The 25714-nt window shown below is 42.9% G+C and overlaps 1 protein-coding gene across 2 annotated transcripts in view; it reads right to left on the bottom strand.

Annotated features, from left to right (window-relative positions):
• CRHR2 (corticotropin releasing hormone receptor 2) overlaps positions 1-25714 on the bottom strand; it is a 135228-nt gene that overhangs the window by 38008 nt on the left and 71506 nt on the right. The gene's annotated exons all lie outside the window — the stretch shown is intronic.

Below are 25714 nucleotides of genomic sequence, written 5' to 3'. Positions count from 1 at the left end.
AAATAGCTGTCTTGTGAAAACATTATTTTGCGAAAATCGTTTCCCCATTGGAATGCATTTAAATCCGTTTAATGTGTTGCAATGGGGAAAATAGTCATCGTTTTGCGAAAATCGCCCATAGGGAAGCCATTTTGCGAAGCGTCGATCAGCTGTTAGAATTGCTGTCTTGTGAAGCATTGGTCCTGAAAACAACTGTTTTGCGAGTCACGGACCTATCTGTGAAAATCATCATCTTGTGAAGCATCGGTCCCGGGGGGGGGACCGTCTTGCGAAGCACGGACTGAAACATCGTCCAGCGAAAATCACCCATAGGAAAGGCTGTTTTGCGAAGCGCTATAGCGATCGCAAAAAGTTATCGTAATGCAGATTCGTCGTTTTGCGAGGTCACTGTCTAGTGGGGCACCATTGTATATGTCTACCAGTTACTCCTCTGCAGGGAGAAAGAAACGCAAAGCCAGTGAGGCGCTGGGCAGAAACATTAGGGTGGTTGGTGCCTCAACCCCAGGTTTTCCTCCCTCACCCATGCCTCCATCCTCTCCCCCTTCCCCACATGAACCAAACTTAACCAAGAGGGAAGTGAAAGCCCAGCTGCCCAAAAATCATGTTTTGCCTCAGGGGTTCACCCTCCTCTAAAACAAGAAGATAAACATGACGGAGAAAAGGAAGGACCCAGACTTGCCCCTTTGAGAAATTAGATTATTTTTATGCCAGTTAAAAAGGAAGCTCGTTTTCTATTCAATTAGCTAACCATAAATGGAAGGCATTCCCTTGATCCTGAATGGAGACGTGGCGTCATTGCGATGGGATTTTTTTTGCCTTTTCTCTCCCCCCCTCCCGGAACGAGCTGTACAGAACAATCGTGGCCATTTGCTTAATGAAAAGTAGGAGGAAGAAACAAACAAAGAGATTCAATATTTTTCTTCCCTTTGCTGATATATTGATCCCACCTCCCCCTCTTGACCGATTTCTCTGAAAGCAAGATAATAATATCAAGAACCATTTAGCTCCCTAATGAATTAATGGTCTGTTCTCCGCCACCACTGACCGCATTCTGTTGAGAACATCAGGTCACCAACTGGAATTCGAGACTTGAGTGGCTGTTTGGGTTGAGGAGAAGAGAGAAGCTGTTGACCCACCACCACCTCCAACTGGGCAAAGCTAAAGAAACCACCGTGTTGTTTGAGGAGAAGGGTCAGCGCGTTTCTTTATTTGCTTGGGGAGATGATTTTGGCTCTGTCTGTCTCCGAAACCTTCTACCAGGAAGATGGAGGAGCGATGGAGCTTCTGGCGTCCATCTGTGTTGTGCTCCACTACCTTCTTGTGAGGGCCAGACTGGAATGGGAAGAGACGCTGTCCTTGGAACTGGCCTCCATCAATGGTCCAAGCATTGAAAGGATTTGAAGGGAGAAAAGGATCCTCTCCTGAGAGACTACAACTCAGAATTTGCTTCCAGGGCAGCACCAATTGTAGGCCATCAGATCTATGAGGAAGGACTGAAAGAACTCAGCATGTTTAGCCTTGAGAAAAGAAGACAGAAGGGAGATAGGAGAGCACTTTTCAGATACTTGAAAGGGAGTCCAACAGAGGAGGGGCAGGATCTGTCCTTGATCCCCCGCAGAGTGCAGGACACGTAATCATGGGCTCAAGTTATAGGAAGCCAGGTTTTGGTTGGATAGAAAGAAAAACTTCTTAACTGTTAGAGCAGTGCGATAATGGAACCAATTCCCTCGGAAGGGGGTGAGCGCTCCAATGCTGGAGGAATTCAAGAGCAAATTGGACCACCCTCTCTCAGATTGGCTTTGACTTGGATTCCCTGCCTTGACGAGGGGGGGTTGGACTCAATGGCCTTCTAGGCTCCTTCCAACTCAACTGTTCTATGAATCTGTGATTCTATGGTGTCTCAAAGCCAACTCGGAGTGAAGGCAAAGTGTCCTGTTGAACTCGGCGCTTGGAAACAATTCTTTTTCTGATTACAAATCGCCAAGTCCCTTGGGCAGGTTGGCTGGGGGAATTCTGGCAATTATCATAAAAAAATGTGATCTTCTCCAAGTCAAAAAGGGATCTTAGCCTCCCCATGCCCCTCCACCCCAGACTTGAAACAGGCAATAATGATAACAAAAGGGAGGAATGAGATGAAAGAATTGATTGCTCTGCCTTTTTCACTCCCTGAAGGTGCTCCCTACCATGCATGAAACAAAAACTGTTCAGATCAGCTCTACGTCCCTCAAGATGCTACGAGACCTTTAGGAAGAGAAATGAGCCCTGAGGAGACAGTTCTGGATAGTCTTTCTCTGATCGCAGCGGATGCAAGACGGTATTGTTTTCTTTGCCGCTGGAAGGAACATCCATCTTTTCAGCTTTGCCAAAGGTAGAAGGAGCTCAATAGAAACCGACGGATTTTTGCTCCTTTCTTGTATGCGTCTAAAACGGAATATCGGAATTTTGTTTTTACAGTAGAGAATAGGCTCATTCTCAAAAAAGACTCGCTGGAAAAGACCCTGATGTTGGGAAAGTGTGAAGGCAAGAGGAGAAGGAGACGACAGAGGACGAGATGGCTGGACAGTGTCACTGAAGCGATCAGCATGACTTTGACCCAACTCCGGGAGGCAGTGGAAGACAGGAGGGCCTGGTGTGCTCTGGTCCATGGGGTCACGAAGAGTCGGACATGACTTAACGACTAAACAACAACAACAAAGGTGGAAAGGATCTAGGGATTGTAGTAGATCACAAGTTTAACACAAGTCAACAGTGTGATGTAGTGGCAAAAAAAGGCAAATGCATCAACAGAAGCAGAGTGTCTGGATAAAGGGAAGTAATAGTACCCTTCTATTCCACTTTGCTTTCATTGGAGCACAAAAGCTCGCGCATTGTGTGATAATTTTTTTAGTGGTCTATAAAGGTGTTGCCTACTTTTGCATTTTTATTTTATTTTGTATGGGCCCCGCGGCTCCGGTTTATTTCAATACATTTCACCAGTCCCTCTTAACAAAAATCACTCCAAGGGATCCCTTTACTATCCATACCACATTTCAGGTGTCTCCGTCTAGGGAACCTCCTACAGTTTTTTGGGACAAAGCAAACATATACAAAACATAACGAACCTCCCAGCCTAAATCTCTCTAATTTGTCCGAGATGAAAACTCAAGAGGGTCAAGTCAGGTTGATACGTGGATGGAAGAGGGAATAAGGACATTTTTGCACACTCCCTAGTTTACAAAGTTTTGTATGGACATTTTAATATGTGAACTACGCTGCAACATTATTTTGTTTCAGGAAATACAAACGGATATCTCATCTTAAGCCTTGATGGCCAAAGTCTTGTTTCTTAGTGTGGCAAATTGCACTCAAGTAGGCTCACTGAATCCATGGCGACCGAGTGAGCCAATTCATCTGTAAGTTCCATTGATTCAAAGAGTTAGACTCTAACTGTGACAGAGCAAAATTAAGTCACAGTTAATTTATTTAATTTATTTATTTATTTGATTTCTATCCCTCCTATCTAATCAATTAAGATTACTCTAGGCGGCTTAAGAGTTAAGAGTCGGTCCCTTAATATTCAATGGAACTTACAAAGGAGTTGACTTACCCTGTTGACTCAGTGGGCCTACTCTAGTGTGATTTACAGCGCTAAGCAACTGGGGCCAGCGATTCTTGCTTGCACATCAAAACGCCTTTCCGATACAGTGGTGCCTCGCACAACGAGCGCCCCATAGAGTGATGAATTCGCTCTACGGGGACGTTTTTTCGATCGCTAATGCGATCGCAGAGTGACGGCCCCAATGGGCGAAAATCGCAGAGCGAAGGTCGGTAAGCGGTTCGTTTACCGACCTTCGCTTTGCGACCCGCCGATCAGCTGTTCTGCGGCTTCAAAATGGCCACCGGAAGCCCCAAAATGGCCACGCGCAGCGTTTTCGCGCCCTCGTTAAGCGAGGGGAGGGCACGAAAATGGCTGCCGGCCATAGAGGAACATCGCTGTACGGTGAGTAAATCAGCCGACTGGAACGCATTAAACCAAGTTTAATGCATTCCAATGGCTTTTTTCTTTCCGTACAGCGATGTTTCACACAGTGAGGGATAATCCGGAACGGATTAACCTCGCTGTGCGAGGCACCACTGTATACAAATATACACAGGCAAGTCCACAAGAACACATAATCTATCCATGTACACAGTGACTAACGGTTCCCATATATTCCTCCACAGCTATTAAAGTATTTCAGGAGCACTTTTGAATGTAATGACATTTGAAGATCTCTGTATTTCTGGGGTCTTTACTTCTTTTCTATGATTCTGTATATCCTTCTCTTTCCAACAATTTCTTCTATTTCCCATCACTTAATCTTCTCCCCAGAGATTAAAAGGAGGATCGTACGGTGAGACATAGACTGAGGAATCTTCATTTTCTTCAGCTCAGTTCAGGGAGAATTAAAATTGCTTTCCTGCATTTGAGATTTGCTTGCCGACAGTCATAAAAGACAGTTTTGACAGAAATTCATATTTCATCACGCTCCGTGACAGATAGGAAACATAATCTACCTCAGGATATAACCGTCTGGAATCAAAGCCTCTAGTCACATTTATGCACACTTATGATAATTGCAAGGTTAAGAAAATTGAATCAAGTCAATTGCCGCTATTATTTAAAACATCTCCAACCAACTTCTTTTTCAGCCTAGAGAATTTAAAATTTTGAACACCCCCCAATTCAAGCCTCATAAATTATTTTGAAAGCAACTTGAATGCCCACAAGTCTGTTTTCTAGATGATGAATATATTCACGCTGAAGATGGAGTATCTAAAATCACATTTATATGGTGATTAGCTTAAATTCCAAGGAGAGGAAGATTTCTGGGCTGGCAACTGATATACAATGCCTGTATGTCTTTTCCCAGAAAGAAGGTGGAAACAGAAATCTTCATTTTCCAGTTTCTACCAAATAGGTCAGCCATGCTTCATAATGTTTCCAAAGCCAGCCATGCTTCTTGTTTTGAATTTCTGGTTAAATTCCTCTAACTGCAGAATTGCTGGTATTCACAAAGCAGAAAAGCTTCCATTTCCCCAGAAAAAAAAAACACCTCTTTTTCTCATTAATGAGCACTGAACAGTCTCAATAACTCACATGAGCAGCAGAAAGAATTAAAAAAACCCACATTTCTTTATTTGCAGATCAACAGCAAACTAACAAACATAGCTGCTTTCAGCAGCAGACTTAGATTCTAGAGAGGGGAAAAATAGAGAGCATGGAGGCAGGGCGCTCTTTGAATTCAGTGGCAGGGAAGGAACAATTGAGTTGGTTAATGTTGAATAGTTACCCCAGGCCAGAAACATCCCTCCTAGCCAAACGAACTACAGGCAGCCTACGCAAGGTTGCAAAAACGTCAATATGTTTGACCAGAGAAGACTCCCTGGAAAAGACCCTGATGTTGAGAAAGTATGAAGGCAAGAAGGGGATGACAGAGGATGAGATGGATGGACAGTGTTATTGAAGCGACCAACATGAATTTGACCCAACTCCAGGAGGCAGTGGAAGACAGGAGGGCCTGGCGTGCTCTGGTCCATGGGGTCACAAAGAGTTGCACACAACTAAACAACAAAGAAAAAAAAGAGTCCTTAGCAACAAGGGGGGCATCTGACTTGGAATAGACTTGAGTTATTTTCCCAACTGGGTTGCATTTGACTGAGAGTCCCATCTGTGACATCTACGTGTGATTAACGCTTGCAGCCGAATGCTCGCCGTTCACCCGCATCCATCTACCAAAATTCCGCCGCTGACAGCAAGCCCTCAAATGAAACCAGAATTGCACGCAAGCCGCCGATGGATGCTCTTTTGGCCAGATTCCGCTACTGTATCCAGGAGAGCGAGACGCATCCAAACCGTGTTACTTTTAAATTACCGCCATATGTCTTGCCTCGTCGCCACTCAGGGCTAATTTAATTACGATCAGCGTAAGGGGGAGGGAACTCTTTGCCAATTATTTTCTGACCCGGGTTACATGCTTGGCCACAGTGATTAAGATGAAAAATGTTGTCCGGCGTGGCCATGCGTGCCAGTGAGCAGAGAAGCCCGTAGAAGCCGTGGTGATGGATAGGTGTAGCCCAAACGGCTTCTCGCAAACAACTGCAGCTCATTAAAAATGTTTCGTGCCAACTCAAGGGCATGTGGAGGGTTGACCTTTAGAGGCATGCAGGTAGAAAGAGCCTGCAGTGGGTGTAAAGTGGTCCAGGTTTGCTTTTTATATAGAAAGAGATAAATGAGGTTTGTCACAAACTATGACAAATAGTCCTACATGGCTGTCAGACAAAATCCAAACCCCATTTTAAGTAAAACTCCTTCCACCAAAAAATACACCTGTTTTTCAGATGTGATCTTGCAAAAAGGGCGGATGGTGGAAAATTGATATTAGTGAAGAGTTGGTTTATTGATTTTTTTTGGTAACTAAGGACCTAACGGAGAAGACGTTGCAAGAATTCTACCAAGGCTGTTTGGAGATTAGACTCCGTCTGGGCTTCTCTACTCACTGGCAGGTCTTGTTGAGAACAACCAAGGCATTAACAAGCCTTTGAATCTTCATTCTGAAACTATAAAAGGGCTGTTGGCTTCACACTGGGTAGAGGAACTTTTGAGTTGCAAGGGGTTTTTACTTTTCTTTCCTAAATGGAGATTCTTAAGTTACTTGTCTTGTGCTTTTTTTAAAAAAAAATTTCCAGCAAGGCACAAGAAGCAAAAAAAGACAAAGAAATCGGAAAAGTGAAGGAAGAAGCCGGCTGCGTGTGGTGGTTTGAAAGGCACAATTAATTTTGTGAAGAATCCCCAGTGTGTTTTGACCCAATCTTTTCCTCCGGGGTGAATAACACGAGTCTTATTTTTGCTACACTGAAAAACCAACTCATTTGTGGACACATTTCCAAATTGGTTGGTTTGGACCTTTAGTGAGCTCACTCGCCCTCAAGGAACTGTATTTGATCAAGACACGTTGAGGGCTTAAACGATGTAATGTTTAAGAGGTCCTACACCATTCTCAAACACGTACATCAATCCATCATCATCCAAAGCAAAGCAAAGTGTGCGGCCTATTTGCTGTCCCACAGCGCTGAAAGCACTTTTTGGGCGATTTACGATGTACAGTGGTGCCTCGCTTAGCGATCGCTCCATTGAGCGACGAAATCGCTTAGCGATAGACTTTTTGCCATCACAAAAGCGATCGCTTAGCGATGGTCCCTATGGGGAAAATTTGCTTTGCGATGATCACGGGGAAGCGATCATTGAAAAGCCCCCATTTTCGGCCAGCTGATTGGCGGTTTCAAAATGGCCACCAGAAAAACAAAATGGCTGCCCACTGTTTTGCCTCGCTTAAGAGGCAGCGAAAATGGCAGCGCTATGGAGGATTTTCGCTGAAAGGTAAGTTTTTAAGCCCATAGGAACGCATTAAACGCGTTTTAATGCGTTTCTCTGGGCTTTTAAAAATCACTTAGCGATGAAATTGCTTAGTGACGTTTTTCCGGAACAGATTAACATTGCTAAGCGAGGCACCACTCGCTTAGCAGGCTACACATTGTTCCCCACTGCCATGTGAGCTGGGAACTCAATTTACCGATCTCAGAAGGATGGAAGGCTAAGTCAACTTCAAGCTGGCTACGTGAGCCCATTGAGATCGAACTCAAGTTGTGAGCAGAGTCTTGGCTGCAAGACTGCAGTTTAACCACTGAGCCACCAGGCTCCTTATGACCACCACCACCGTTATTATCGTTGTTGCAATACCAGAAGTAGTATGAATGTTGAAGTCACCTCTGGACAGCAGACATGGGTTTCCCCCCGGCCATAGTCCTTTGCACTTGAGTGAGAAATACTATAATTCTGCCCAAAGTACCCAGATCATTTCTAGTTTTGCATCTCTGTGTGCAAATGAGCAACTGTTAACTTTTTTGCAAACTGGTTCCTTTCTTTTGCTCCCGGATTTGGTGACGTATATAAGTCTTTTCTCTACCTTACTGTCTCTGGAAACCAAGGCTTTCTGGAGATGTGATGTCCTCCCATGTATGTGTGTGTGTGTGTGTTTGTCCATGTGTGTGATCTGCCACTCTTGCTCTGAGGCAGGTGCCTCAGTCTACCTAAAGGGAAGGCCAGTTCAGAGAGTTCTTATTGTCATTTGGTTAACAGCAAGAAGCCTGAAGTGCACTACAACTTAGAATAATTTTTAATGTTTAGGTAAATGTAGGTAAAAGTTGACAATTTGTCCAGTCGTGTCCAATTCTAGGGCATGGTGCTCATCCCCATTTCCAAGCCATAGAGCCAGCGTTTGTCCGAAAACCGTTTCCATAGTCACGTGGCCAGCGAGACTAGACACAGAATGCCATTTACCTTCCCACCGAGGTGGTACCTATTTTATCTACTCACATTTTTACATGCTTTCGAACAGCTAGGTTGGCAGGAGCTGGGACAAGCGACAGGAGCTCACTCCGTCGCGTGGATTCGATCTTATGACGGCTGGTCTTCTGACCTTGTAGCACAGAGGCTTCTGCGGTTTAACCTGCAGCACCACCACATCCCCGTTTTAATGTTTATTTGCTTTTAATTGTTCAATTGCAATTGAATTAGCATAGAGTTGAATTGGTTTTTTTATGTTGTTAAATCTATTCCTTTTAATATTGTGAGCCGCCTTATCGGGGGAAAAAGGTGGCTTATAAAACAAACAAACAAGTAAAAACTTGCTGGAAATTAAGGGCAGTGCCAAAATTATGGCCGTTCAGTTCATTTTCAAAATAACCAAGCCACATGCACCCCCTCGACGTAAGTGTTTCTAGGGCAGCTCCCAGAATATACACAACAGCATCATCTGAGATACAGAAATGGAACGTTTACACCCTTGTCGCCCTGCCAACATTGTCAAAAGGATACAAAGCCTATGTTTTTGTATTTGACGGAAATTTGTGAAAAGCCCGAACAAAGCGCAGAAAGCTTTCAGCGCCAGAAAAAGAACAGGGTGGTTGGATCCCTCCCCTCAGCTGCCCTGTCAACCTCCACTAGGGTTGGTTGACTCAAAATAATTTAATTTTCCACCGCTCAGTTTACGTCTGTAATGAATATCCACATCTTAATGAGACTCTTGAGAATTCAGCTTAGGCCCCGTTGTCAGGATGTTTAGGGGAAGCATTTTAATGCCATCTCGTTTCTCTGTTTGCTGACGGGCTTTTATTTTATCATGTAAAGTAGCGCACACGACCCAGGGTTCTTTCATCTCAAAGAGAAAAGGAGTGGTGGGTGGGGAAGGCAGAAGAAGGAACTTTAGCGACCAGCACGATGGAAAGAAGAGGCTGCAAGGAAGCCAACTTTCCTATGTTCCTGGAACGGAAAGATGCCAGCTAGGGCTATAGGTCAGGGCAGAACACTTGCTTGGTATGGCGATATCCTCGTGGCGCAGTGGTTAAAACGCTGTATTGCAGCTAAAACTGTGCTCATGACCTGGGGTTCAAAACCCAGGTAGCCGGCTCAAGGTTAACTCAGCCTTCCATCCTTCCGAGGTCGGTAAAATGAGTACCCAGCTTGCTGGGGGGGGGCAATGTGTAGCCTGTATAATTAAAAAATTGTAAACCGCCCGGAGAGTGCTTGTAGCGCTATGGGGCGGTATATAAGTCAAAAAAAAAAAAAGGTTGGAGGTAGAGATGGGCACATACTATCGGTTTGGTGCTTCGTGCCAGTTCGTTTACCAGCTGAACAGGTGATTGGTGCTTCCCAGCTCCGCCTTCTCTGCTGAGCACCCACTCAGAAGCTGCGCCCTGGCTTCCCTGCTCTGCCTCCCCCAGCAGCTGCCTCTGAGCGGGGACCTGCCAGAGGAGGCAGGGCTGGGCTGATAAACGGACAGGTATGAATGGTCGAACTGGTCATTCATGCCCATCTGTGGTTGGAGGTTCAATTCCAGGTATACTCAGGTCAGTCTAGGAAAGAATTAGGCCCATGGCTCTGAAAGGTGGGTTCAATGGACTCTTGTTCTGATACAAAAGAAGGCCGTTTCCTGTAGTTTCACACACGTCACATAATCAAAGGAAGTCCATGGTGCCAACAGGCAGATCAGCGAAATACGCGGAATTAAATGTAAATAAATTTAAGAAAGCGCAGGTGTTTAGCAGAACCCTCCATTTGATGCCCTCATCCAGATGAGCAGGAATACAAGTAGTGTCATGTCAAAGGGCCGTGCTGCTGCTGGGGATGATGGGGGTTGTAATATGACTTGCCTCAGGAGCACCAGCTTGGCATAGTCTGTTGGGCACACTGTACCTAGGGCTTCCAAATAAAGGTGCATTATCCCCAGACAGCATGGTCTAGGATCAGAGATGGTGGGATCTGGAGTCCCCCAAGACTTATAAGGAGTTGACTTTGCCTTCATAATGTTATTTTTTTCATTATGTGCTGTCAAGCACTTCCTAATTATGGCAACTCTATGAATGATCAATCTCCAAAATGTCTTTTGTCTCCAACTGCCCTGCTGAGAGCTCTTGTAAACTTCAAGCCTGTGGCTTCCTTTAGCGAGCAGATCCATCTCGTATTTGGTCTTCCTCTTTTCCTGCTGCCTTCCACTTTTCCCAGCATGATGGTCTTTTCCAGAGAACCCTGCCTTCTCAGGATGTGCCCAAAATAGGGCTGCCTTCAGTTCCAACTTTTTGGCCTCCAGAGATAGTTTGGGATTGGCTTGCTTCAGGATCTACCCCGGGGCAAAATCTGGTAGGTTGGTTTGTCCTTCTGACATCATGGGAATGAATTTTACAGTTTCTGTTCACTTCAGTGGGGCATCTTCTAGAGAACCTCAGAGCGAATGATAACCCGAGGTTTCTAGATGTGCGGGAATAATAATTCAAATCGTCGATCACGTGCCAGGGAGCTCAAACCACCAGGAACAGCTTGCCGTCTAACCACGTTTTCGGGGCTGCCGGAACCAAAAACAGCAACAACAAAAAAAGAAGCTACAAAAGTGATGGATGGAAATTTCCTCTTTCAGTCAAAGGAAATTAATCAAGAAGCAAGAAAGGAAACTGGCTTTGAAGGCAGGCACAGTTATTTAGGCGAAGCAAGGAGCTTTTCAGGCCTCAACATTCATGTCTTGTTTTCTTTGTCAAGATCAAAGTGTGTGGAGGGGCAGGCAATTTCGCTCTGCTCCGAGATATTCATTTGTTCTCTTCAAATAAGTCTCCGAGACGGTCTCAAATTGGTAGTACAGAGCAAGGAAGGAATTGCGATACTGGGAAACAGAATAAAATACAGTACAAATGCAAGAGTAGGTAATACCTTGAGAGATCATACGATAGGCGGGCTTTCGTGGATCAAGGCCACGTCGTCAGGCTTGTGCCGGGGTGAAGAACTTTAAAAGTCCAAAAGTTCTTGGCAAGATGGATATCGCCAGGCACGTCTTTCTTCGAGGTAAGCCAGCAAAAATGCAGGCAGCCTTTGAGTTGCTGTTTCGAAGTTACAGCTGAGGCAGCTGTGGATCCGATCTCACATCCAGAAAGAAGCCCAAAGCATGAACTGAAAGGGGGTATCGGCTCTTGGAAATCAGGCCATTTAGCCAGAAAAACTTCCCAGAACCAGCCAGTCCACTCACCATTTGTAGCATGCCACTTGGCTCCTTGTCATTGCACCAACCGCAGAAGGAGCCCGGCTGGCATTTCTCTGCCTCCCCGCGCAGCCGACCGCTCATCAGCTAAGCAGGGAGACTCCTCATCCTATCTCTGCATTGCAGTGGTCGGCTGTGTGTGGGTCACAGGGTAGCCACCCACCCACCTAGCAGATCTTAGCGACTGGGCAAATATACATGGGAAGAGCAGCTCCTTCAAATACCTAGGGCTCTAAGCAATAAGGCATTGAAAGGTGTTAGCAACACCCTGAATTTGGACTGGAAGTGCCAGGTCGTTTTTAGAAACGATGTCATCTGGGTGCTTCTCTCAGCAGGCCAGATGCAAGATAATATGTAAAGTGTGCTGCTTATATACCACCCCATAGCACTTAAACCCTGGGTGGTTTACAAGTTAATTATGCAGGCTACACATTGCTCCCCCCTCCCCCTGCGAGCTGGGTCCTCATTTTACTAACCTTGGAAGGATGGAAGGCTGAGTGAACCTTGAGCCGGCTACCTGGGATTGAACCCCAGGTCGTGAGCACAGTTTTGGCTGCAGTACAGCAGTCTAACCCCTGTGCCACGAGGCTCCTATTTACGTTAAATCTGTGCATTCGTATCATATTAAGCATTCCTGCCATCTTCAAGGGTTGCCCCATGGACAACACATTGCAGTGATCTAAAAGAGTAGCTAACCAATGTAGGTACCATTGTGGCCGGGTATTATTGTCCAAGAAGGGTCTGGGATTGTGGATGGAATGTGACCTTTTAGTCTGTGCAAGGACAAAACCTCACGACTGAACCGATTTTGCTCAATCCTGCAAGATCCAAATTGGAAAAAAAGGTTGTTGTTTTTTTAATGAAAATAAAAATCATTCTGGAGGGAGCAATGAATAAAGTATTCTGGTCTGTAAAAATTAAGGCTCCAGTCTTATGCACACTTTTTTGGGAGCAGGGCTTACGAATCTCAGTGGGAACATATAGAGATTCATAGGCCCTAAAAATCTCTCTAAGAAATTTAGCACGATGAACTGGAAAAGCAACCACTGAAGACCACAGAGCCCATCACTCTGCTCCTGGATCAACCCACAGGTGTGTGCTTTGCTTTCCGCTGTCCATAGACAGAATTCAGAAGGCAAAAGAAAGGGAAGTTAAAATATAGAGGGGGCTTCCAGCCATCCGTCTCTGTCGTGAACAGAAACCGATTGTGGAGGAGAGGAAGACTTTGAGTTCTTCTTGGAAATAGTATGCACCTCTAATTATTCCCCAAGCGGGGTTCAACGTGCTGTCAGCACATTTGATGACAAGGCAAGAAATAAGGAATAAAAAAAATAATGAAAATTCAATCTGTTCCCTTTGTGAACCGCAGCGTTTACGATGTACATTTTATTCAACTGCCAGAACAAATTCCGGGACTTAATGCCTTTTTGACAACCCGAGCGGTCCATAAATCAAGCCCTGGTCTTCAGCCTTACAGCAATAAAACCACTTCGTTCAATTTACTGCTTCAGCAAGAGGTGGCAAAACGCCTCTGGTTAATGGGCAAAGGCAAATTAAAGGGCCAAGGACCCAGGCAGCGGACATCCATGACTTTGGAAGGGACAGGACCTTGTTTAATGCCATGCTTTCCCCGAGGACTGGCAGAGGCTGCCTATGTTAAGCAACCTAAGGCAGACTGGCTTAATTTGCTGGGTCTGCCGTGCTGCAGAACCGGGGTCGTGGAGAAAGGACGGCGAAGAGAAAGCATCACATTATTTTTCCCACTGAACAAATGGCTGGTTGAAAGAAGGCCGGAGAGCTCAGTGGCTGAGGTCTCTGGCTGCAGAACCAGAGGTTACAAGTTCAGTTCCCCGCTGGGCCTCCTTAACAGGAGTTGGACCCGATGATCCATAAGGTCCCTTTCAGATCTGTGGCTCAAAGGTTATGATGTCACAGTTTTGTACAGTACTTGACACCATTAGTTCTATTATGACTCTTGGCCAATTATTTATTAGACTACAGGATTTTCAAAGGCTTTCACGGCTGGGATCCAATGATTGTTGTAGGTTTTTTTGGCTGTCTGACCGTGTTCTGGAGGTTTTTCTTCCTAACGTTTCGCCAGTCTCTGTGGCCGGCATCTTCAGAGGATAGGAGACAGAACTCTGTCTGTGCTCTGGTGCAGTTTGAGTATTTATAGCTGTGGGATCAGCTTTTTGTCCTTTTCAGGAGATTGGGTGATTATGGTGACCAGGGTGTTTTTTGTTATGGGTGTATTGTTGTGATCAGAGGGAGAGATTATCTGTCACTGTGATTGGTGAGTGTCGTTCGCTAGTCTTTGACACAGACAGAGTTCTGACTCCTGTCCTCTGAAGATGCCGGCCACAGAGACTGGGGAAACGTTAGGAAGAAAATCCTCCAGAACATGGCCAAACAGCCTGAAAAACCTACAACAATACAGGATTTATTTATTTATTTATTTATTTATTTATTTATTTATTTATTTATTTATTTATTTATTCATTCATTCATTCATTCATTCATTCATTCATTCATTACCTCGGCTTTCTCCTTTAAAGGACCCAAGGCAGCTTACATAATTAAAAAGACAATATTTAAAAGCCAAAAAGAGTAAGTATGCAAATATTTAAAAAAAGAATTAAACCAATATTATATTGAAAATAATAAATAAAATCAATACTAAAAACTCATTTTAAAAAAACGGAGCACAACAATCCATTTAAAAAAACACACAAACCTCTCAGGCCGTCAGCCATTAAGGAAAAGCCTCCATGAACAGAAAGATCTTTGCCTGCTTGCAGAAGAATAGCAAAGACAGGGCCAGGCTGGCCTCCAGTGGTAGGGAGTTCCAGAGACTAAAGGAACAGCTACCGAGAAGGCCCTCTCCTGGGTCCCCGCCAGATGCATCTATGAGGGTGGTGGGACCAAGATAAAAGGCTTCCTCTGGTGATCTTAATGCCCAGGCAGGTTCATAGAAGGAGAAATGGTCTCTTAGATAGCTTGGACTCAAGCCATTTAGGTTTAGCTTTATAGGTTATATGCTATGAAACGCTATAGGTTACAGGATCTCCTAGCTTAGTGGGAGAAACAATATGGAGCAAAGATGACGCTGTTTGAGAGAACAATTAGAGATATGGCTGCAGTGTCGAGGGAATCAGCAGCCCGTTGGCTCTGCAAAAAATGAACGCAAGAGCGTGCAACATCAGCAGATTATAAGCTTTAAAAAAGAGGTGGTCTCCTTTCCTGCTCAGAGCAATATGCTTGCAAAACCACGGGGGAACGGTTGTGCTGTTTTTCTTCCTATGCAGATGCATGCAGATAAAAAGATGAACTAATTAAACAATTAAACAAATGGTTACCGAAGAAAGTGGTTAAAAGATGAGTTTGTCTTGGTTGTAAAAGTGGAAGAGGCAATGCAAGTAGGCAACAGGGAAGGAAGGAATATGTTTATTTAGTACACTAGTCTAGATGACCCATGGGATATAACAGATATTACTCAGAATACTCAGAGGCAGTCCCGAAACCAGCCAAACCAGGGAGCTGGACAGGGGACAGATTGTATTTGTCTTCAATGTGGAAGGGATGGTCACTCTCGAATTGGCCTCCTCAGCCGCGCTAGACGCTGTTTTGAGACCTCCATACAGAGCACGTTACCATAGTCTCTCGAGACCGAAAGATGCCTACTACTACTCAGAATATATATTGCCTTTTTTTTCTGTTTTCTATATAGCATTGCATGGACTGGGGTGGATGGAGAATTCTGGGATTTGTAGTTTAAAAAGTAACATTTTCAAAGTCTGGTAAATTGCAGATTTTGGTTATAAACAAGCATCCTAAAGGGTGGTGATAGGGTACTTTTATAATACAAGTAAGATCTTCGTTAGCATGATTTCCTCTGTTTTCAGAAGCTAATTGAGAGATTTATCCATGCATCCATGCATCCATGCATCCATGCATCCATTCACAGGGGACCCTTAAGAACGAAACGGAAGGCTTGAGTTTGTCTGCACAAGAACAAGCACTCCAAACCAACATGATGAAAGCTAAGGTCCAAGGAATCAGTGCTAACAGCCAATGTTGACTCTTCCAAGAAACAGATGACACTGTGTCACACCTCATTTGTGAATGTCCAAAGATTGCACAAAGAGATCACAAAGTTAGACATGATAGACTGGCAAAATTAGTGCTCTGGTCATTATGCAAAAAATATAGCTCGCCAGGAGAACATCAGGTAGAGAAGGTTTCAGAAAATAAGGAAGTCAAGATCTTGTGGGGTTTCCGAATCCAAACTGATGGACACTTTGAACATAATACAGCAGACATAGTAGTAATGGAACAAAGAAATGTTTGGATCATTAACATTGCAATTACAGGGGATGCCAGAGTTGAAAATAAAGAATTGGGAAAACTATCAAAGTACAGAGACCTGATCATCGAAACATTGCGCTTGTGGATGAAATGCACTTCAGTGGTCCCCATCATCATTGGGGCTTCGGGAACCATATAAAGAAATTTCACACAGTGTTATAAGGAGTTGCAGGTCTCAGAAATCACACCATCAGAGCTACAAAAAACGGCAATATTAGGAACAGCATACGCACTGCATCAATATTTAATAGATACTTAGGTTTTTGGTTAAAACTTGTATCTGTTATACAATTCCAGTCAATGTTTTTATAATTTTGATGGACTGTGCCTGGTATTTTGAATAATAATAATAATAATAAATTATTCCACCATAGTCATTTATCGTGCGGCATCTTTTCTGGACAAGCGGAATGCGCTAGAATCCTTCTGGCACCCTCAATTACCAAGCCATTAACAATCAAAACATATGGACTCTCCTTGACTGTTAATGGGGCCAATGGGTCAAAGAAACAGCCAACTAGCCCATTATCAAGCAAGGCACTTAACGAGTTCCTAGGAAACGACCTTCTTGGGTGTGATTGTTGCTCCCGAAAATGGAGAGAAAGTCGGAGAGACAGAGGCTGCCTCCCCAACGCTTTATCTGAAGGAGAGAAAACCAGACTTGGTACCAGTGGGGGGCTAACCTCTACAGAACCAGCACCTGGTTTATCAGCTGTTGCCCAGCTCACAAAACTGAGCTGATTTGGAAAGTGGGGGAAGAGGAGAAAACCCCGGTTTTCCCAACCATGAAAAGGAGCCACTTCTTTCTTTCTTTTTAAATTTGATTTGAACAAGGGGAAGACTGCGTTGCAGAGTTTTGAATTTTGGATTAAAGTCCTCTAGCCGCACAGCAAGGTGCGAGGATTCACAGAGTAGAACTAGCTTCATGTTCCCCCCAGCACAGTCCACCCCTATTTTCATCAACGGGAGCTTATGGTCTCAATAACTCACGCTGGGACATTCACAGTAGACAGAATACAAGGTTTCATTACTTACAAATGGAACAGATCCAACAGCAAACTGACAAATGTGGCTGACAGATTTTCACCCATGGGCTTCCCCCAGGAGGGGGGGAAAGAAGCAGAGCAGGGGGGGGCTCTCTTTGAATTCATAGGCCGGGAAAGAACAGTTGGTTGCTACTGGGTTGACAGTCACCCCAGCAAAGAAAGGTCCTGGCCACCCAAACCTACTAAAGGCAGCATGCAATGTTCCCAAAACTCGAACAGACTGTGCGTTTTCATAGGAAATGGAAACACTGACTAGTGATACAACTTGGGGGCTGAAAGGGAGAAAGAAGAACCGATGAATCATTATACCTCTGCACAATTTGGTGCTGATCAGCAGTCCAAAGTTTCAAAGTAATAATTTTTTTATTTGGGCTCCCCCTTTTCAGAATTGCCTTGCAGAACGTTGATTTGCTCTGCCAGCACCATAACATGACTGCACTCTGACAGGTCTCAAAGTCAACCTAGGGAATTGTTCATTGCAATTCAGTGTATAAGTTGTTACAGGATCAGATTTAGTAAGCAACATGTAACAAAGGAGCACAGCTGGGTTAATTGAGGCAGCTGTGTGACAACCAATTTGATTGGTTGAACTAAGAATAAAACTAGCCAAGCTTACAGAGACAAACTGTTGGGTAGTTTGGGTTGTTGGATAGTTGGGTAGTTGTTGTGTTGCTGGTGATCTTGTTGCTGAGAGCTGTATATTCTGCATCGTTGGATGAAGACTAGCCATATTGCAAGGAGAAGATCCTGGAGGAAGACTATCTCCGTGGTGAGAGGAGAAGACTTCGTGGATGCTGGACTATTTACATTGGTAACAATCTTTGGTTACTGAAAACTGTAATTTACCATTGCTAACTGAAGAACTACTGTGAATGACCAGGACTGTATAAAAGACCAAGAGAAGCTGTATTTACCCTGTATATATGGACTTTAATTGTAAATAATACTTTCAACACTACAACAGTGTCTGTTTGGTTTCATCTCTGGGCAGTTCACTTCACCATTACGCCCCCTGGCGTAGTCTGGTAACGCAGCACCTCTGTCAATTGGTTATGGGCCCAGACAGCGCACCAGACTGCATCCAGGTATAAATTTAAGAAGTTATTAAAGAAACTGCTGAACAGAGAGAGCCAAATAGTGTGGCTACAGTCTGTGGTAAAGATGGCCAACGAAATGTCTATGGCTGGACTGTGCATAAAAAAGTTGAATGGGGAGAATTATGCAACTTGGCAGCAGAAGGTTCAGTTGCTATTGCAAAAGGAAGCATTATGGGACATTGTAGAAAATCCCCCAGCAGTCCTAGATGAAGAAAAAAGAGCACTAAATTTTAAAGCTCTGGCTATTATTGGGTTAACTCTAGAAGACTGTCTTCTTATCCACCTGAGAGGCCAAAACTCAGCAAAGCAGGCATGGGAGGATTTAAGGAGACTCTTCGTAAGAGATAACGTTGGAAGCCAGATTCAAATTGCCAGAAAACTTTTTCGAACTAGACTGAAAGCTGGAGGGTGTATGCTTCAACATTTAGAGGTTATGAAGTCAATGTTGATGGATTTACGGGAAAAGAACATCACATTTACAGAAATACAAGAAGCATTTATTATCCTGTCTTCATTAGATGAGTCATATGATCAGCTGGTGACCAATTTAGAAATTCTTCCTCAAGCAGAGCTAACAGTAATTAATATAACTAGCAAACTGTTGGAAGAGGAACAAAAGAGAAAAGATAACAAACAGCTCCGAGACTCCAAACTCACTAATCAACGTGATAAGCTGAAAGAAAGTGAGGAGGAGGGGGACACAGCTGCAAGCATTCATTCTGGAAAACGCTGTTTTTCCTGTGGCTCAAGAAAACATCTGATGAAAGACTGTAAATTTAAGAAAGGAAAAGAAAAACAAACCAGACGCAAGAGAGAAACACTAAGCCTGACTGAGGAAATTTATAACTCTGAACAGGAAGAAGAGTGGATTGTCGACTCTGGAGCAACTGCCAGCATGTGTAAGAGTAAACAGCTAATATTTAACTACCAACCTGTATCCAACCAACAAGTATGCTTAGCAAATGGTGTTAGTGCTAAGGTACTAGGAAAAGGTAAAGTGAAATTGCCTTATATTGCTAGACCAATAGATGTTTTACATGTTCCAAATTTGAAGCATAATTTACTTTCTGTGAGTTCATTAGCAAAGAATGGGTTTGTTAGCACTTTCTATGAGGAGAAATGTGTAATAACTAGCAAGAACAATGAAAAATTGAATTGCTATGCTAGAAACAATTTATATAGACTAAACTGTACTAAGGCTAACAATGTCTATGAAAACAAATGTATACACAAAGATTGTATTCATTTATGGCATCAAAGGCTAGGACATGCAAACTACAAAACATTGAGAAAAACAATTGAAAACTCAGTAGGAGTTAATTTAAAGCAATGCAATGAATATGTGAATTGTCAAGCTTGCCAATTAGCCAAGAGTAAGAAAGCGCCTATAATGAAACATAGTGATGTACAAGTGAAAAATATATTAGATTTGGTGTCAGTTGATGTAATTGGACCCAAAAGTGCATCATTAGGAGGAGCCAGATACATTCTGTCTATCCAAGACCAAAAGTCCAGGTTTGGATACTGCTATCTCATGAAGGATAAAAGTGCAGTACATGTAGAGTTTGAAAAATGGCTCAAATTTGTAGAGCGCAAAACAGGGAAAAAGGTTAAGATGGTGCAAACTGACAATGGAACAGAGTTTACCAATGCCAAATTTCAAGCAATATTAAAGAAAAATGGTATTACTCACAGGAGAGCCGCTCCCTATACACCTACTCAGAATGCCTTTATTGAAAGAAGGGGCCAAACTCTGCAGAATATGGCTGAGGCAATGATTAGGGGGAGTAATCTATCAGAGAAATATTGGGGGGAAGCTACACTTTGTGCGAATTTTTATATTAATATTCTTTGGCACAGTGGAATAAACAACATACCCTACACAGTTTGGACTGGGAGAAAACCAAATTTAAAATTTTTACATGTATTTGGATCTCCTGCATGGGTTCACATCCCAAAAGAAATAAGGAAAAAGGGAGAGAAGAAAGCCAGGTTGATGTATTTCCTTGGATACCAACAAAATAGGAGAGCATTTAGGTTTGGGTTGCCAAATACCAACAAACTTGTGATAAGTAGCAGTGCTTCATTCAATGAGCACAGTAACTGGGACAAAATATGTAAACCCCCAGAAACAATAATTAAATTGCATGAAAGGAATGAAAGTAGTGAGGATAGTGCAGATGAAAGTGACTCTCAACCAGAGCAAGAAATAAAAAGAGAGGTAGAACCTGAGGAAATGCAAGCAGACAAAGAAATTCCATCCAACTCAGAAAGGAAGGAAACTCTCGAGGAGGACAGAGAATTACCTAGGAGGTCTAGCAGAGAGAGAAAAACTCCTGACAGGTACAAGCCTGAGACCTATTACTGTCTCAATGTGGCTGAGCCAGAGACATATGATGACATATGTAATATGCCTGAGAAGGAACAAATAAAATGGAAAGAGGCAATGGAGAAGGAGTTAAATTCATTAAAACAACTGAAGGTTTATGAGGAGGTGAAACTGCCTGAAAAATCAAAAGTAATTGGTTCCAGATGGGTATTTAAAAGGAAGGTGGATGCCGATGGTAATGTGAGGTATAGAGCAAGGTTAGTGGCAAAAGGGTATGCACAAACTTCAAACGACTATGATCAAGTTTTTGCACCGGCTCTAAGACCTGAGACACTGAGATTTGCTTTAACTTATGCAGCCAAGCATAATCTCATGACCAGGCATGTTGATATAGAAACAGCCTATTTATATGCTGACTTGAAACACACGATTTATATGGAAATACCACCAGGAATTGAAAATGAAGGTAAATGTTGGATATTGAAAAAAAGTCTACATGGTCTCAGACAAAGTGGCCATGAATGGAACCAACATTTAATCAAAACTTTAAAAGACAATGGTTTTGTGCAAGGAAAGGCTGACCCTTGTTTATTTATAAATGAGAAGACACAAGCTATAATGTTAGTATTTGTGGATGATTTAGCCATATTCACCAAAGATAAGAAAGAGGCTGAAGTAACAATCCAAATGTTAAAGAAACACTACAAATTGAGAGATTTAGGAGAAATAAGTAACTACTTGGGAGTAGAGATAGAAAGAAGCAAGAAAGGATTTAAAATAGCACAAAAGAGAAAAATATTAAAACTCCTAAAACAATATAAAATGGAGGATTGTAAAGGTGCAGCAACTCCTATGAACATAGAGTTCGAGAAAGAAGATATGAATGGCCCGGAATGTGATATTGATGTATATAGATCACTGGTAGGCAGCTTACTATATTTGAGCAGATGGTCAAGGCCAGACATCTCTGTAGCTGTAAACCTGCTATCAAGGAATGTAAGCAAGCCGAATGCAAGGCACTGGCAATCAGCAAAAAGAGTACTTATGTATTTAAAGGAGGCACAAAATAAAAAGCTAAATTTAGAACCAGTGGGAGAACTGTCTATTTCTGCTTATGCCGATGCAAATTATGGGAGTGATTTAACAACCCGAAGATCAACATCGGGCATGACTGTGCATTTGGGAGAAAGTTTGATAAGCTGGAAGACAGCTAGACAGAAATTTATATCGTTGTCTTCTGCCGAATCTGAGTATGCAGCATTATCTGAATTGTGTACAGATCTAGTTTTCTATAAACAATTGGCACAAGATCTGGGATTGAGTATAAAATCACAAATAAAGGTTTTTGAAGATAATCAAGCTGCCATACAGATGGCAAACTCACTAAATGTAAGAAGCAGATCTAAACACACAGATATCAGATACCAGAATGTAAAGCAAAGCATAGAAAATGGTTTAATTGAACTGGTATACTGTGGAACAGAAAATAATAAAGCTGATTGTTTAACAAAAGTATTGGGGCCAACTAAACATAACAAAGCATGTGAAATGTTGGGAATGATATAATGTATGTGAATGTAAAAAGGAACTCTGTATATGTTCAAAGCAATGTACTATGTAATTAGATATGTTACAGAATTGCTATAAACAATTGGAGGAGATTGACAGGTCTCAAAGTCAACCTAGGGAATTGTTCATTGCAATTCAGTGTATAAGTTGTTACAGGATCAGATTTAGTAAGCAACATGTAACAAAGGAGCACAGCTGGGTTAATTGAGGCAGCTGTGTGACAACCAATTTGATTGGTTGAACTAAGAATAAAACTAGCCAAGCTTACAGAGACAAACTGTTGGGTAGTTTGGGTTGTTGGATAGTTGGGTAGTTGTTGTGTTGCTGGTGATCTTGTTGCTGAGAGCTGTATATTCTGCATCGTTGGATGAAGACTTGCCATATTGCAAGGAGAAGATCCTGGAGGAAGACTATCTCCGTGGTGAGAGGAGAAGACTTCGTGGATGCTGGACTATTTACATTGGTAACAATCTTTGGTTACTGAAAACTGTAATTTACCATTGCTAACTGAAGAACTACTGTGAATGACCAGGACTGTATAAAAGACCAAGAGAAGCTGTATTTACCCTGTATATATGGACTTTAATTGTAAATAATACTTTCAACACTACAACAGTGTCTGTTTGGTTTCATCTCTGGGCAGTTCACTTCACCATTACGCCCCCTGGCGTAGTCTGGTAACGCAGCACCTCTGTCACACTCTCAGGCTGTCATAATGAACGTCCGCACAGAATTTTATTCTAGTATTTTTTTTCCCATGAACTATCGCCCACCTCAGACCTCCTGTTGGCCACTAGAGAAGATCAATGTGCTACCTTCTATTTGTCATTCTTTTCGAGTGCCTCACATTTGCTTGTTTCCATAGTAATTTTGTGTGTTTTATTTATGTTTGCCCCACAATGATTGTTGCATTTTAAGTACTAGAGACAACATTTGGAAACAAGCGGAAGAAAATTGGCAGTGTAGGGAAGGGAAACATAATAAAATAACAATAATACCTTTAATGAAAATGAAGGTATTGCTCACAAATATCATTACGTGGAGAGGATTTTTCTCAATATTCCACTTTTCATTATTTGATAGGCCTTCTAAAGTATACATCTGGCATTTAAACTCAAATGTAATATTGGTTGTTTGGAACTTTTGACTCTGGCTAGAAAATTTGATTCATGCATATTACAAATGCACAAATAGTAAAGTGAACAAGCTCCGCAATAAAGTTATGAGGGAAATAAATGCAAAATACACCTACCTCACCTACATTCAGTGGCACCCAGTTCTTTAACTCCATTTAACACCATATTTTGGTTTTTAATGGGGTCTGGAGCAACATTAGTTAAAAAGAGAAAAAGAAAAGTTTTATCAAAACAGGAGCTGATCAGGAAAATGCAATGATTGCCCGTCAAACACATGTCTGTATCATTCGGGGAGGCCTTTTTGCCAATCCCACCACAGGTGCATCTGATGAGGGGACACGGGAAAGGGCCTTCTCTGTGGTGGCTCCCAGACTGTGGAACTCCCTCCCACTGGAGGCCAGCCTGGCCTCCTCTTTGCTGTCCTTCCTCAAGCAGATAAAAAACCTTTCTCTTCGGGTAAGCCTTTCCTTTAATGACTGTCTGCCTGAATGGGGCTTTAAATGGACTGTTGTGTCTTAACTGCTTTGAATGCGTTTTTGATGTTGCTTACATTTACCAATGCTTAGAGTGGTCTTTGTTTGATCCTTTTAAGCATTTGTGTGCTTAGGGTAATTCTTCTTCGCTTCAAATATGACGTAAGCTGCCTGTCTGGGGTCCTTTGCAAAGAGCAATAAAAGGTAAAGGTAAAGGTTCCCCTTGACAATTTTTTGTCCAGTCATGTTCAACTCTAGGGGGCGGTGCTCATCCCCGTTTCCAAGCCATAGAGCCAGCGTTTTGTCCGAAGACAATCTTCCATGGTCACATGGCCAGTGCGACTTAGACACGGAACGCTGTTACCTTCCCACCGAAGGTGGTCCCTATTGATCTACTCGCATTTGCATGCTTTCGAACCGCTAGGTTGGCGGGAGCTGGGACAAGTGACGGGCGCTCACTCCGTCGCGTGGATTCGATCTTACGACTGCTTGGTCTTCTGACCCTGCAGCACACAAAGGCTTCTGCGGTTTAGCCCGCAGTGAATGAATGAATGAATGAATGAATGAATGAATGAATGAATGAATGAATGAACGAACAAACAAACAAACAAACAAACAAACAAATAAAGCAGTCATGATTCTGTCAAATCTTTATATCCCTCAGCTTTGAAGGATACCCTTTCCAAGCAACTTAGAAAAAACAAAGAAATTAAAAATAAAAATAAAAATTCAATCAGCCTTTGCAGTGAGTGCCTCTTTGGAGAACTGTGAACGGGATGAAAGGAGTTTCTTTCCAGCCAGGAATGGAGAGGAGGAGTCATGATAAGAATATTTTAAATGAATGAATGAATGAATGAATGAATGAATGAATGAATGAATGAATGAATGAATAAATAAGAACAACAAGCCACATGACCTCTGCCAGCCTCGTCTCCCCGGAAAGAGAAGAGAAAGCTTCTGTGGTAGCCTTGTTATCTGGATAACCCTGAAAAATTATTTATAGGACTGGTTTATCTTTGTTAACACTGGGGGAGTGAAGGCAAGGCCATGCTTGCCTTTGAAACTGGAGCGCATTGCGTGCGTGTCCATGCATGCGCATCTGCTCATGGGCCTGTGTGTTTGTGTGCCTCTTTAATCCCCTTGTTCAGATTTCTCAAAATTTTCCATCACATGAGAGAAACCCACACCTTGGCCAGGTGGTTTTTTAATCCGTGGAAAAGCCCCCCGATTCAAAACAAGAGACAGAAGGAAAATGGAGGGGATCAGACTGAAGGAACATCACCGGGAAATGTGAAGCTGGAGAAGTTTGGACTATAGATCCTTAATGGCTGGGTGCAAAAGTTAACTCTTTCACACTTTTTTCTTTTTTGCACAAGTTGACACAGCCATTGACAGCACTGGCAAGAAAATGTACAAGTATTTGCAAGCAACCCTGCTTATGATATCAGCAGAAATCTCTCACAGAGGATTACAGAGGAAGCGCGCGAACTGGGCAAAACAGAACCACTCTCTGCTCACCTAGGGTTGCCAGATGTCAGGCAAAAGGAGGCCATGTCCTCCTTTTTAACCTAATGACCTCCGTCAGGCAGGCAAAGATAAAAACCTTTAAAATGTCAGGCTTTTGTATATTTTATGTTATAATTTTGGATGGGAGGGGGAGAAGTGGAGGGACCCCCTTCCCCTTGGCTTTCCCCGCCCCCACCTGCCCGCCCACCCCCAGTATTTTGAAATATAAAAGCCTCCATTGAATTTATTTTTAATTTTTAACATGACTGTTTCTTGGTTGGTTCACTAAGAGACATTTATTGGCAGCTATTGTAATAAAATTGTATTGATTGTGGATTTAATCTGGAATGATTCAAATGAAACATTCCATATGTCCTCCTTTGTCCTCCTTTTCGTCTTTCTATGTCCTCCTTTTAGTACCCGTGTATCTGGCAACCCTATGCTCACCTATTACCACAGAGAGATTGAGAGAGAAAAAAGGTGGTGGGTCGTTTTGTGTGTGTGTGTGTTTTTTTCAAGAAGCGCCTAAGGGGAGCCATTTACCGCCAGAATGTGATAAAAGCGTCTCCGCTTAATTCCACACACAAGAC

The sequence above is a fragment of the Pogona vitticeps genome, chromosome 6 (genome assembly GCF_051106095.1).
Source record: "Pogona vitticeps strain Pit_001003342236 chromosome 6, PviZW2.1, whole genome shotgun sequence".
NCBI lineage: Eukaryota > Metazoa > Chordata > Lepidosauria > Squamata > Agamidae > Pogona > Pogona vitticeps.
This window is presented reverse-complemented; position numbering and strand designations above follow the sequence as displayed.